Below are 14,212 nucleotides of genomic sequence, written 5' to 3' on the forward strand. Positions count from 1 at the left end.
ACTCAATATTTCCTGTCCCTGCGGCCTTGTCACCCTCGCTGTTAGAGACTTCTACGACGACATAGTACTTCACATCCTGCTGCAGGGTTAAATCACAGCTCAGATGGTTGGTAGTGTCGTCAGGACTGTTAGGTACTGTGACACTGAGACAGAAATTTCCCGGTTTTCCAATCGGACACAGTTTACAAACTGATTGTGAGATAGGTCCGTGTTGAGTCCACGCCAGGTTTATTTCTCCAGGGGCCTTCCAGGTACTTTGCAAACCAACCGGCGGGGCTGGAGCTGAGAGAGGTGTGTTAAATAAACAAGGAATGATAACAAATACGTGACGTGTGGAATAACTGATTCTACAAATATGTGTGTGTTGCTTTGATTCAACAAGCAAGCTGAAGTGGTTAAGTCATGTCACGCAGTGTGGAGAAAATGGTTATGAAATGACACGGGGGAGGCGGCCGACCCTATGGCTAGAAAAAACGTTACAAAGAAGTAAACCAACAGTAAACGTGGGGTGGGGGGGTGGGGATCGTGTCAGACGGGTAGATGACCAAATGGCTTTTTTCTGTTTATTCGTGCGTGTAAAAAAGTTTTAAATACCTCCGTACGTCGATCAAGTCATTAAATTTGTGATGATGCTTAACACACATGCGAATCAAACTTAAGCCACCTTTGTTTATGTGATGATTCATTTTTGCTTTCTTGTACCACAGTCTCTTCCTTTTGTTTTTGTTTTGTGCTCGCGCGATGGGGGAATATGAGTCCATATATTATGTCTTTTGCTCAGTGGTCAAATATGGCGATGTTCATAATAAAAACTGTGCAGCTGGTGTACGTGGGTGTGCGCTTGCTGATGTGAGTTTATTCTTCATAGTCCGCCGTCTGCTGTCATCTAACTAAAGTGTATCAGAATGTCCAGGACATGAACTTCCTGACTTGACTAATGTTCAGACACGACTACACACCTGATGCAGAATGGCAGTTGACTGTGGTTTGCACCTTGGTCTGACAACCAGTAGTGAGCTGCAAAGCAACATCGGCAGTATAGTTGGTATTTGTTCTCACTTTCATGTTACAGCTCATCTCCTCCACACCAGTGTTACCACACCCTGGTCTATCTATAAAGCTACAGTTCTCTTCAGTTTTTGGGATAGGACAAAGTCTGCAAAATGTTCTTGTACAAAGTTCTGTTTGACTCCACGTCAGGTTGACATCTCCCCGGCTGTTACAGTGAACTTGTAGGTTAGTGAGTGCTCCAGGCACTGAAAGACAAACATAGTAAATTGTTAAAGCTCTCGAGTTGGTCTGTCTGTTCTCAATGAGAGTGTCATTTATGTTGATGATTTTATTTTGTCGCTATATGTGATTTATACCGTGTTGAGGATTGGCTATGTGGACGGAAATGAAAGACACAGATGGGGCATTCTAATAATTTTTTTTAAAAGACATCGTTGCAGAAGTAACATTCATTTAAATCAGGTATAGAGACACAGTATATGCTAACCTGTGTAGATGTACGTGTAAACAGAGATACTTGGAAACATGTTAAAGCAGGGAGATAACTTGAGTGTGAGCCGGTCTTCGTGCTACGTGGTTATAACATTACACTTATGTTGATTCTTTATCATTATCTTTCATAATTGTTGTAGTCGAAGTAATAAACAGGGAGCCTACTTGAGATTTTGTGGTGTTGTATATAATGTGCACAAGTCAGTTGTGAGTTCTGTGTATCGTGATGTGTATACAAAAGCAGGAACAGGAAGAGCGAATGATATTTCATACATTTCTAGTTTTCCTTTTATTTTATATCAACCAGATTTTAGTTAAAGATATCAACAGTAATTTTTTTCAAATGACTAGATGGAACTCAGTAAAGAATACTATTACCAATTTATACCTGTCAGTTATGAAGACTCAGGATTATAACCAGCATCGTTATAATCTATTTTTTAAAATAAATTCGTTCTTCTTCTCTGTTTTTGTCTCACCTTTTGCTTTCAGTCATATGCCTGCAGGCTGCAATGTCTACCTCTTTTACGTAGACGTCTTGCTTTCAAACCAGGTAACGGATGACCGTTCTTATTCACATTGCATACAAGTTCTCTGTGCTTTGCTTTACTTTTTATTTTTTGAAACTCTTGCCCTGTCTACTTCTAAAAGCTTCTTTTTCTCTACCTCCTACCGAGAATCCCTCACCCTTTGTTTGGCCAGCACACGCTGTTTGCTTCTGTCTCAGACTGACACAAGGCAAACACAGTTTCATGGGAAATGATTTGTTCTCTCTTTTAACACTGGAAACTTTGAACTGATAATATTTTAGTATAAGTATTTTAGAGATTCAAATGTCTGCTGGTTTCAATGATAATTGGAGATTTCTATGAGATACATTGGTGCGAATAAAGGACACCTATACTGCGGTTGAGGTGCGTGCCTGTGCACGTGCAGATGTCCCTGTGTGCGTTGTTTACAGTCTGTAAGTCTGAGTTCGTCTGTCTACTCATTAAAGTGAAAAGACTGCACATAATGTGAGGTTGAGAAGTTAAAGGCGACCTACCTTGCATACCACAGCAGCTTACTGTAGTTGATGAGTTGGTCTTAACACCACCATCACCATGTATTTCGACGAAGGCGTTGTATACGACACCAGGTGGCAGGCTGACTGTACAGCTGAGCTCCTTTGTGCCACTGTCACCACAGCTGGGTCCACGTACACTGACACATTTGTCAGATCCTCCTACCGGACACAGTCTGCAAACTGTTTGAGTGCAAAGTCCTGTTTGATTCCATATCAGGGTTATATTCCCCTGGCTGTCACAGTGACCTTTTAGGTTCATGGGTGCTGCTGGTACTGAAAACGAAAGCAATAAAGCACATATAAACATTGTGTTTATTTGTTTTATTCATTGATCCTTTGACGAATACCAGCTGTTTACTGGGTGTCGGAGAGATGCTACCTGCACTTTGCAGCCCACACCAGTCTGATGGCAGTTCAACACCGACAGACCATCAGGAAAAAGAACAATGTCAGGGTCAATGTCCACTGTAACTGCATGAGCAAAGTACAGATTGAGGTCTTTGGTACATGGAAACACCTTTAACTTGAAAGTTTCCCAGCATATATGTACATCAGGACCACAACAGCCACAGCAAGAACACTTGGGATGGACTGAACATGGCACAGCAATATGATCAATTTTCTATCAACGCCATACTGTACAAGTCTCAATCCTGTTCTACAGGTGCCAGACATGATCTCTGCCTGCTGATACAAAGAGAAAACTACATGCATTCGATAACATATTCCTGAGGATATTGGTTGTATTCTTGGACATGAAACGCAGAATGAATGAATTTGTGTGGAGTGGGGTCATTCCTCCCTGGTAGACTACCAACACCCCTCTTGGTAACAGAGAATTGTTGGAAGCCATTTCTGTTTAATGATATGAACAGGCTATCTATCCACAACATGCATGATTTCCTCACAGAAGGCAAAGTGGTATCTATCCAGTTACCTCTGCCGACTTACTAAATGAACGAGCTTAAAGTTTGTGTCGAACATTCAGAGCAAGTTTTCAGGCAGTTAATGTGTCAACATGCCGAGTCCGCGTCTCGTATTGGACTGGTGACAATTAAGTCTTGTACACTCGAAAATTGTACCGATGTGCCGAATTCGATAGCCTAAAGGTTACCCTTCACTGAAATTAGCAGCTGAGATATTGTTGATAGTTTCTAAAGCTAAAGTTGGTTGCTCAGAGACAGTCGCAAAGGAAATTAAGACACATTCTACGTTTACAAAATAGATAACCGACATTTCCTTCAAGAGAAACAATTATTTCGGAAGAATCATAAATTAGAAGTGTGTAAAAAAATTCGTCGAAAGCTAATTTAACTTCTTCCGCTTAAACTAATGCTATAATTCCATAATACAGGTAAAAGACCTGAATAACACAAAGTGACATACTTGATGTGGAGGAGCAGCTCACTGTTGTTTCCGTGGTAACCTTTTCACCAGCACCGTTGTATATGTCGACGGTGGCAGTATAATTGGCATCTAGTTGAACATTGAGAGCACAGGTGAGCTCCTTAACACCAGCGCCACCACAGCTGGAACCGTTTACACTGACACACGTGTCTTTAGGTCCCAGAGCTGGACACACTCTACAAAAGGTTTTTGCACAAAATCCTGTTTGGTTCCATGTCAGCCTGACATTGTCCGGCGTGGTACAGCGGCCTTGTAGGTCACTGGGTGCTGCTGACACTGATAGATATAACACATCAATAAAGCTGCTTAGGAGAAACTAAGTCAAATTACATTGAATTGTTAACCTAAACTTTATTATATTATCCTTGATCGATGGATGTTTGTGTAAGTTGTGTCAACTACATTTTCATGCAAACGTCTGCAACAATTTGTTTTCGCCACAAAGCTGAGCTCAGTGAAAGACACTTATCCCTAAATCTGAGTGATGCTATTCTTCTATTCTGTAACTACAGGTCTGCAATAATTCCTATTTACAGAATAAGGGGTTGCCCTATGCTCCTCAAAGGAGCAACAAGGAATTAACTAAACAGAAGAAGAGAAATCCAAAGAGGTAACAAGTATGACAAAATTACATGCTCGCTACAACAGTTGATGAGACCAGGTGTTAAATCTGTTTCTAGATATCTGTTACTTTTGTTAATACAGATTATTCAGATCTTTGAAACGCGTCCTTGAGTCGTGTACCTAATGCGACCTATCCAACACTTGGTAAACTTCACGGTAGATACATTCCGACCAGCACTAAACTAAACCTTCTGACTTGTGAGTTGTGGTTGTGAGTTGTATGGCAATTCAAAGTATAGGTCTGACATATGGATATAAGTATTTCATAATAATAAATACTTAATTTAAGAGTTATCTTTTTAAAGAAAAGCATTACAATAAAACTTTCTTTCAGATATATTCCTATAAGTAACAACTATCCTCCTATATGTGTTTACACGTTTCTCTCTACTTATGTGTTATGTCTGCGTGGTGTTGGGTCCTGAAAGAAAATAGACACTTGTATTTTCTATCACTAACGTGTGATATTATTATGTCTCTTTGTCTACTATTACCTTCTGTTTACCTATCTTTAACTAAGGAAGGCAGTCTGGGAGAGCAAGGCTATAGACATTTCATCTTTTCTTTGACACGTTGCTAAGTATGTAAGAAAAATATGTTGGCAAAAAATACACCTTTTTGGCATTTTAAAACGAAACGAATAAACTCCCGGAAAAAATACAGGCAAAAATTTCCACACGAATCTTACCCTAGAACTACTTTAGAATTAATCTAACGATGTTAATACGTATACTGTTATAGAATAAGCTTTTTGAATGTATTGTGATGCCTTAGTGTTTCTCCCAACAGGCAACAAAAGATTGTCACATGTCAATGAATTGTACCACGAGTACTACTTTAGTATTAACCCAAATATTTTAATACTTACATGAATAAGCTTTTCGGGTGTATTGAAGTGCTTTGGTGTCACTGTCGGTTAACGTATGCAACATCATTTGAACTTTGACCTCTTCACCAGGCATCAACCCAGTAAAGTTTACATCACAGCCATTCTTTGTTTTATTTATTGAAGCATGGTGGCTTGTGTTCAACTGATAATCCGAGTCGACGTTTTCGTGAACATGAAGTGTAATCAAGACTGAAGACTCCCCAAGGACTATGTGATGATGTACCACTGCAATCAAATAAAGTTCTGTTGATAAAGCACTTACTGTAGCACATACAATTCTTACAAATTCATGCATTCTTTTTATTAAATCTACTTTGATATTTATAGTTGTGTGAGAGGACCCGTAATCTCCTGACCGACTGCGTATTAGAAAGACTTCATTAAAGCCAGCTTTGGCTGTAGAACTCTCTCTGCCTTTCCCGTGAAAATGGTTACTGAGAGAGACAGCAATATTCCACATCCACATGTCATGTGTGTGCACGTGTGAGAATGTAACAGATGTGAATGGTATATTTTCAGTGACCTTTGTATAATTCTAAGTAAGGTTCCACTAGTCTATCGCCGTTTCACGATCACCGACTGACGGTGAACCTTACTAACCTTACGATGGTGTATTGTCTTAAGAGTAAGAAGTGTACGTACAACAAGCTCCATTGACGATCATCTCCTTCCTGCAGTGACGGACGCCAGACCCGTTGCAAACGAAGTTGTGGTCGAAGTGCTCTCCGGTTTGCATCCTAGACAATGTGTTGATCACAATTTCAACACACAAATATATATATATAAGCTCATAAGAAATCAGCCCACTAATAATGTATATATGCAGACATTTATTCATTACTTTATCTAAATATATATATAAGCTTTAAAAACGATCAATGATATAGAGATAACAAAGAATAGGTTTTAAGTTGTACCTACATCTCTTAATAAAATTATAAGCTAATGAAAGAGATTAAATAAATATGCTATGTGGAACAATGAATTCGTGCTGACTTTTTGCTTCTCATTTAAAAGCTAACTCATGTGTGTAATGATTAAGTATTGTTTTTTCCAGATTACAAAGTTGTAGATGATAAACACTTTTTAAACACTTTTCAAAGACTGAAGAATAATTGAATAGCGACATGAATATTCGGATAACATTTTACCTCGTTTTTTCTTGTCAAAACTATTTCTTTTTAAAAGACACAACTTCAAATAGAAATAAATATCACTATCAACTGATAATAATACCCGTGGTTTTGTTTTGAATTAAAACACTTTTCAAAGAATATAAAGTGAATAACTAAAGAAATGTTAGGACGACATTCTCTTTCGTTTTTACTTGTAAAAATACATTTACAACATGCCAATTATATTGGAAAGAAATATGACTACATACCTTGTTTTAAACACTTATCGATATCAATATCAATGGTTTTGTTGTAGAAAGTTTTGTCCTCTAATTTTGAAGTTAAGACTGCCTTGTAGGTGGCATTTGGCTGAACGTTCTCGAAATGATTGATACTTTCTTTTTTTGTTCCGTCATAGATGATTTGCTTTCCTTTGATGCAGTCATTGATAATATGGTCGTCAAGGCACAAATAAATGTGTTCCTGTACTGTCGTTATATTCTGCTTCCAGTGCAGGGTGAGACGGACTGGGCCTCGCAACTCACATCGAACATTGCTGTCCTGTAACAATCCTTTCAGAACAAATGTTGCTTTTTAGAAGAAGTGTCAGTTTAACTTTTATCTTACTTGGAGAGTGTCATACGTATCAGATAATTATTATTAATTTCTATGATTATGTTATAAAGATTAAATGCGTCATGTGGTAGCTGTAATTGGGAAATAATAATCGCCCCATGTAGGGTCTAAGGTGGCTTGTTGACAAGCTTGAGACCCCTTAGGCAAGAAAGGGAGAAAGGGAGGGGGCATATGTGCCACTGTGATGGGTGTTGTGTGGGGCAGACAAAGTGGTTACAGCAGCCAAACATGACCAGTCTGCTGGCAGAGTTGTCAAAGGCGCTTGGGGAGATAGAGTTACACCTCAGGCCTCCCACACCTGTCCACCACGCCACTTGTAGACGGTACAGAAGGTCAGTAGAGTGGTCTTTGCCTTGTCGGTGTTGGCTACTTGATGATTGGATGATGAGAGAGTGGCGTCTCTAGAAGTGTATATGTGCTGACCAATAGCATCCCTTGGTGGGTGTGTGTGTGTGTGTCTGTGCGAATGTGCGAAACAAAACAGGAGAACGAGAACCTTGCAAGAAACGTCCCGGTCCGACGTCAGAGTAGACGGGGCAGCCAGTCAACAGTCGAAGCGACATCAGCATCTCTAGCGCCGACTTCACTTGTACCCCGAGACCGGGTCTTAAGCCAAGAGGGCGAGACTCGCGAGGAGAGACGCTTGGGTTAGAGAACCTTGAGCCAGGGGGCGTCAGTGACGAAGAACTGTCAGGTCTGCCTGCTGTCGTCAAGGAAAGCGAATGTCTACATGACATCTAGCTCGGATAGTACTGGGACTCCCTCTTTATTGTTACATGTTAAATCACATGTCGTTGAGTCTTGTGTTCAGGGAACAGTAGGGGTGGAGCCTCGTGAGCCGCGTAGTGGAAACTGAGTTATCAACGTGTGAAAATAGTGCGCATGGTCCCCTGCAACTTTGTGTAAACGTGGGTAGCAGGAGTTAAGTATAACTATCATCAACGTGCTCGGCTACCCGGGGCCAGTGTTTCCATTTCGGCCAAAAATCAGGATTGCTGCAACAGTACGCAACCCTGCATCTACACATTTCCCTAGGGGAATGCCTACAGTGAGATAGGTACAAGAAAAAAATTTAAATGATTTAATATAATGAATATTTTCACAAAACATATCGTAAACATTAAAAAAAGCTCGGTACTTACCTGTTTGCCAACACTGGTCGATATCAACCTCCACAGTTTCGTTGTAGATGATATTATTTACATCATATACAATAATTACTTTATACATGGACGATTGATTGAAGATTGTGAACATATACACATTTCCACTTTTGACCTCGTTTGATGGAATCAGTTGTCCTTTGATACAACTATCGTCAGACTGGTCAGAAGGACACAAGGTGACATTCTCATTTTGTGTGGGCGTCGTTTGCTTCCAGTACAAGATGATGTCAACCGGGCTTCGAACTTCACACCTGGTGTTAATGTCATTCAAAGTTCCTGTCGCACAAAGAATGAAAAGAGTAAACAACAACTCACAACAAAACACCATCACCACCAGCTCAACAACACTAAAAAAACCACCACCACCACCACCACCACCACCATCGGTCATAGGTGACGAGGTATAGAATTGTAACTGTCTTTAATGTCAGTTCTTTGTGGACATTTTAATGGAGTGCGTTGACAGGCTTTTATTTCGAGTTTAACTTCATGTCTTGTATGGAAAGTGGAACACAAAAACAGAACAAAGATTATTGCGACTGTGGAATATAGTTGTAGAAAATGTGAATAAGTGAACAGGTTTTTAAGAAAAACAAACAGCACTAGCGTCCCTTACCTTTGTTGGAACTAACAGCGGCACTGTGGGCGACCTGAAACAATTTAAAGTGTAACAAACATTACAAAACGGACTTTGCTCTTGCGATTCGGTTGACGACGACGAAGATGATAAAAATGATGATAATGACAAGAAGAAGGAGGATGATTATGATGTGGAGACGATGCTGCTGCTGCTGCATCACATGTTAAAATAAAACATAAAAAATTGTCACTTACAATAAACAAGCCCAGCAGGCTCCAGCACAATGGCGGTCGAACCATCTCTTCCGGCTTGAGACCAATGGAACTGTTGCTACGTCACCTCCTGTCTGTAATAATGTGTAGCTGTGATGAACATGTAAAACACATTAACAAGGAGATCAAGTTATTGAGACTAATGAAATGTGTTTGTTACCTTCTTGTTTATTTTGCTTTAACAGGTATTCAACCTGCATAATCAGTATAAATGGGTTTTCAATTGTACTACACTCCGTGAGTTTTCTCTTTAAAGTAGTAAAAATAATCCGTCATACAAAAGCTACCATCTTTCCTATGTTTACAGTGTATTTTTATTGCCTCATATCATGAAGAAGAATTGACAAAAAATTAAAAAAAACACGAACACTTCTTTAATGTTTATATTTTAAGTAGAGTATTTTGAAACTATAAAGCGAAGAATTGTTTTATTAAGTTGATTGTCACTTTTGAGAACCGACGCCAGAGGCATTATCACAAACAGGCAATAGAGAACTTCGCCATTTTTGTTTACACTTTAAAAACATATAATACAATATAATACAAGTCATTTCATTCTTTAGTTAAAGTTCAGAATAAACATAGTGGTAAGGTGGTGACACTGACTGCATTCAGATGTCAGGGTTTCAATGAGAATTTCAGTTTTGCTGTATGGCGTGTCGTTTAGAAGGAAAACACAAAAGTATCACTATATTTGCATGAAGAAAAACAAAAGGTTTCTTCCCCCGTGGACCTTACATAAAATTTACAGTCGCTTATAGCACAATTACACTATTTTGAAAAGAAATGTTCTTCTAAACATCGATGGGGTGTCAGGGTGTTAGAAGGAGGTAGTATTTATTGCGGGAGGATTTTCGTAATCATCGGGGCAGTTCATCGAGTTGGTCCTCACCTGGCACTCAGTTCTAATTGGGGTTCCTCGTAGCTGTTTGCAGGCAACATATTATTACTTTGCCTCTCGACTTCAAGTAATACACACATTTAATTTTCAACTTTCCAAATACAGAGAAATCAGCATTATAGGCTATTATAAGTTCTCAGAGTCACAGAATCGAGAGAGAAACAAGGCTATAAAGAGAGAAAAGGAACATCAAACAGTTTTATTACTATGGTAACCAGCACAGTCATACTCACAAGCTGTGGCGACAGTTTCGTTGGGCCCTGATATAACGAGGAAGTATTTTAGGACGACTGCAACTATATTCTAGAAATTACTGATCTTTTGCCTGAGACAACATCGTCAGTCAAGAGTCCACAGATCCACGTGTCAGTGGTTACAAATAATGAAGTGGTTGACATTTGGAGTCAACTTTTAATGCTCCAAGCATTTTAATCATGCTTTAAGAAATAAGATTCTCAGAATCAAAATTAAACTTGACAATGTGGTTAATCATCTACTTAATTCCTGATAATCAAAATTTTCTCCAAAGCCAAAGTTTAGTCAGAACCTGCTCGGTTATGATGCCTTACCTCCCTTGACCATCCTTCAACAAACTCTCCAAAGTCCGGAAAACCTACAAAGAAACCCTGATGATGGAGGCGAAGTTTCTCAACGCATCTGATAACACGATGTGTCAGCAAGTAACGGCGCCAGAAGACCACGGATTGTTTTCCACGAAGCTGTCGTCGCAAACTTCGCCAGAAACGTCAACGCTACTTCCTGGTGCCAGCGTATCACGTGACTGCTAGTCCATCGACATTAGCTTTGCCATCTTCACAAAGAGGAAGTACTCACGTTTCATGTTCTGCAGAGCTGTGTAAATATAAGCAATTATAATAAGCGATGAGAACTTTGCTTAATTAAAAGGATGTTCGTCTGGCATCAGTGTCGTTGGAGATATAAACTCTCTCCAATAGTCAACGTCTTCAAGTTAAAGGAAGATTGTAATCACTGTTGAGGCACTAGGATGAAGTAAGAATTAAATGTAACTGGACATTTTCCAGGTGTTTAATTGTGCCTTAAGGCAAACGTGCTGTAGAAATTATTGTTTATTAATATTATTGCTAGTAAATAGTTATTAAAATATAGTTTTGTTCTACTTTTAAAAATCAACGATCAGACTAAAACAAGAGCCTCTAGTGCCGTAGCCTTCGCCTCTTTCCTGCTCCTCTGTTGGTCACGTGACAGCTTGTATAGTGTCGCACGAGCGTGCTTAAAATGCATCTTCATGAATGTCGTGTTCAGCAATCGGGGGACACTCGTTCCCCTCTAACAGCCACACAGACCCACAGCGATGTGCCCAATCGCTACTTGGTGCACAAATGGACGGACACGCATGGGAACAGTACAAAATGCACGTTTATTAATGACGAAAAAAAAAAAGGGAGAAAAGCAAACAACAAACTACCAAACACTCGCACATAGCTCACACTGCCCTAAACGCTTGAGCGGTCCCAAAACAAAACAACCCCCACTGATGATACCGCGTGCAACACACCCCTTCCCCAGCCACCACCCGGGCAAACACTCCACGACAAAGGTACCTGAGTGGATGTACTAGAGAGGCCTGTAACACAATACAAACCGTCAGGCCATCTCCCCAAATCCCACATCTCCCATGTTACCGCTAGGCAGCCCCCCGCAGTCCCTCTCTTTCAAGTACATGTATATAAGAATGTGATGTGTTTGTAATAAAATGCTAGTTTCACTTTTTTGTACTTCGAAAACTTCAAGAAACGTTAATCTTGGCAGTAAATCAGTTTAACGGTGTAGGAGCATACAATACGATGCACTCAGAGATATGTCGGTACATTTACAGCGGACTGTAGCGAGCGTGAGAACATCTACATTTATCTAACATTAGCATATCGTGTCTCTGTCTACTATGTCGAGGAACTCTCCCTCGGCTTATGGTACGGACTTCCTACACAACAACCAGACTTTGACATTCACCTAAAAACACGCGGAAGAGACGTTGAGGCTTCATCAAACAATGTCCTCACGAATTCTAACTTGATGCTACTGAATGTAATTAAACTATTGCAATTCATCTATGACATCAGTGACTACAGACGTTAGCATACGGAGGAATTCAAATTATTATAGGCTTGACAGAGTTGCTCGTTGTTTGGTGTAACCATAGAGACCCATGTATCCCCAGCATTGACAGCAACCAGGTTCTACACACATCCCAACATTTTTTTCTGTACTCACAAAACAGCGGTAGAGTTGCTGCCGAAAGGAATCATGGTCTGAAGACCATTCCGAAGTGTTCAAATTTTAGTATGGGAGGTGTGTGCATACCAGTGCTTGTGTCTGTGTGTCTGTGATTATGTCGCTAGAAAAAAATGGATTTTCAATTTTTGTCTCTTGTGTAAATCTCCTTGATATCGCGTTCATCAATATGTTAGAAACAGTATTTGTGTTCATATCTGTATTTCAGTACACAATTTAATTACGTGTGTGTGTGTGTGTGCATGCAATTTTTTTCTCAACATGAAATATTACTCAATCAATATGACACATTTTGCACAAACTATACAAAAGTATAAGCAAGTCTTTTAAAAATTCTTATCTTACAAAGTTTGTCAGTTTGTAGACAAGAGAGTTTTCTTTCAGTTTCTTTCTTAATGTGCCAGCTTCTAGAAAAGACTAAAATAACCGCAGTAGAACTAGTATTTCGTGTTTTCAAAGTTCAAGCAGGCTGAATAGCGAAGAAGACAATATATAACTTTTAAAATCTTTGTGATCTGGTACAAATTAGCTTGCTTGTTTGTTTGTTTGCTGAATATGGCATAACGAAGCAGGACTACCTTATCTGTATTCACAGATATTTGTCATCCTTCCTAAACACTTGACTACTTCGCACAAATCACAACGATTTGATACTTGATTAAATTTTGCGAGGGCAGAAAATTCATGAGAGAGAGAGTGTGTGGATGGGCGTGGTCGGTGTGGATGGGTGTGGTCGATGTCATGGTGGAGATAATTATTTGCCCAGCATGTTGAACAGTGTGAGGAGAGACTCTGGAAGTGTTTCTAAAAAACAACTCGGATGTAGAGAACAGAATGTTCCCACAATCATTTACGATAACGAGGTTAAGCGGAAGTAAGGACAGGCTACGGAAACGGGCTACACCCTACACTCTCATCATGGACCTCATCCCTCTGAACATGTACCTCACAGTCCTCATTCAGGAGACAGGACATCAGTGGGATGTGCAATCCAGACTTTGCTGTCAGCATAGAAATGGCATAGCCCCCATCAGCCTGATGTGTGCATACAGGTGACAGAACTTGTTCAACCAGGTCAAAAACCAAGACCTGAGAGTTAGAATTCAGGACAACAAACACAGCTGACAAGAGACAATAGGACTGGACGGAGACAATAGGGTGTCCACGAGAAAACACAGACCACGATCTCAAGGGTCAAGGATCCCATCAAAGAAAACGTGCAGAAAAATACTTTATCTGATGTTATGTGTAAAGTAGCCATCAATGAAAATACAAAGAACTATATAACCTATCTCTCTGAATTATTAATTCTTTATCACCCACGTCAGTCTCTTCAGTTTGGTTTGACCTCCTTCCTTGTGCATACAATAGACATGTGTGTGTGTGTGTGACTATTACTATTTATATTTTCCAAAGATGATCAAAACTCAGAAGATATATATATATATAAAATGATATTTTATGTAGGATTTTGTGTTCAACCTGCTATAACAATACTAATTTAAATTGTCTCTGTGTGTTGTCCGCTCATGCAAATTGGAGCAAACACTAGTAAAACAAACACGCCTTGACACAAATTAGCATTTTCCGTCGATAGAAGTATTAACATGTTCAAGAAAGATAAATGATATTATATTTGTCAAGAAATCAGCCAATGTTGACAGATACCACACACACACTCACAAACACACTCAAGCTCTTGGCCGCACTCATGAATACTTGCACTTGCACAGATGTTGATACCTTACTTCTCAGTTTCTTCTGATTTATCATTACTTC

This window comes from Pomacea canaliculata, linkage group LG6 (genome assembly GCF_003073045.1).
Source record: "Pomacea canaliculata isolate SZHN2017 linkage group LG6, ASM307304v1, whole genome shotgun sequence".
Taxonomy (NCBI): domain Eukaryota; kingdom Metazoa; phylum Mollusca; class Gastropoda; order Architaenioglossa; family Ampullariidae; genus Pomacea; species Pomacea canaliculata.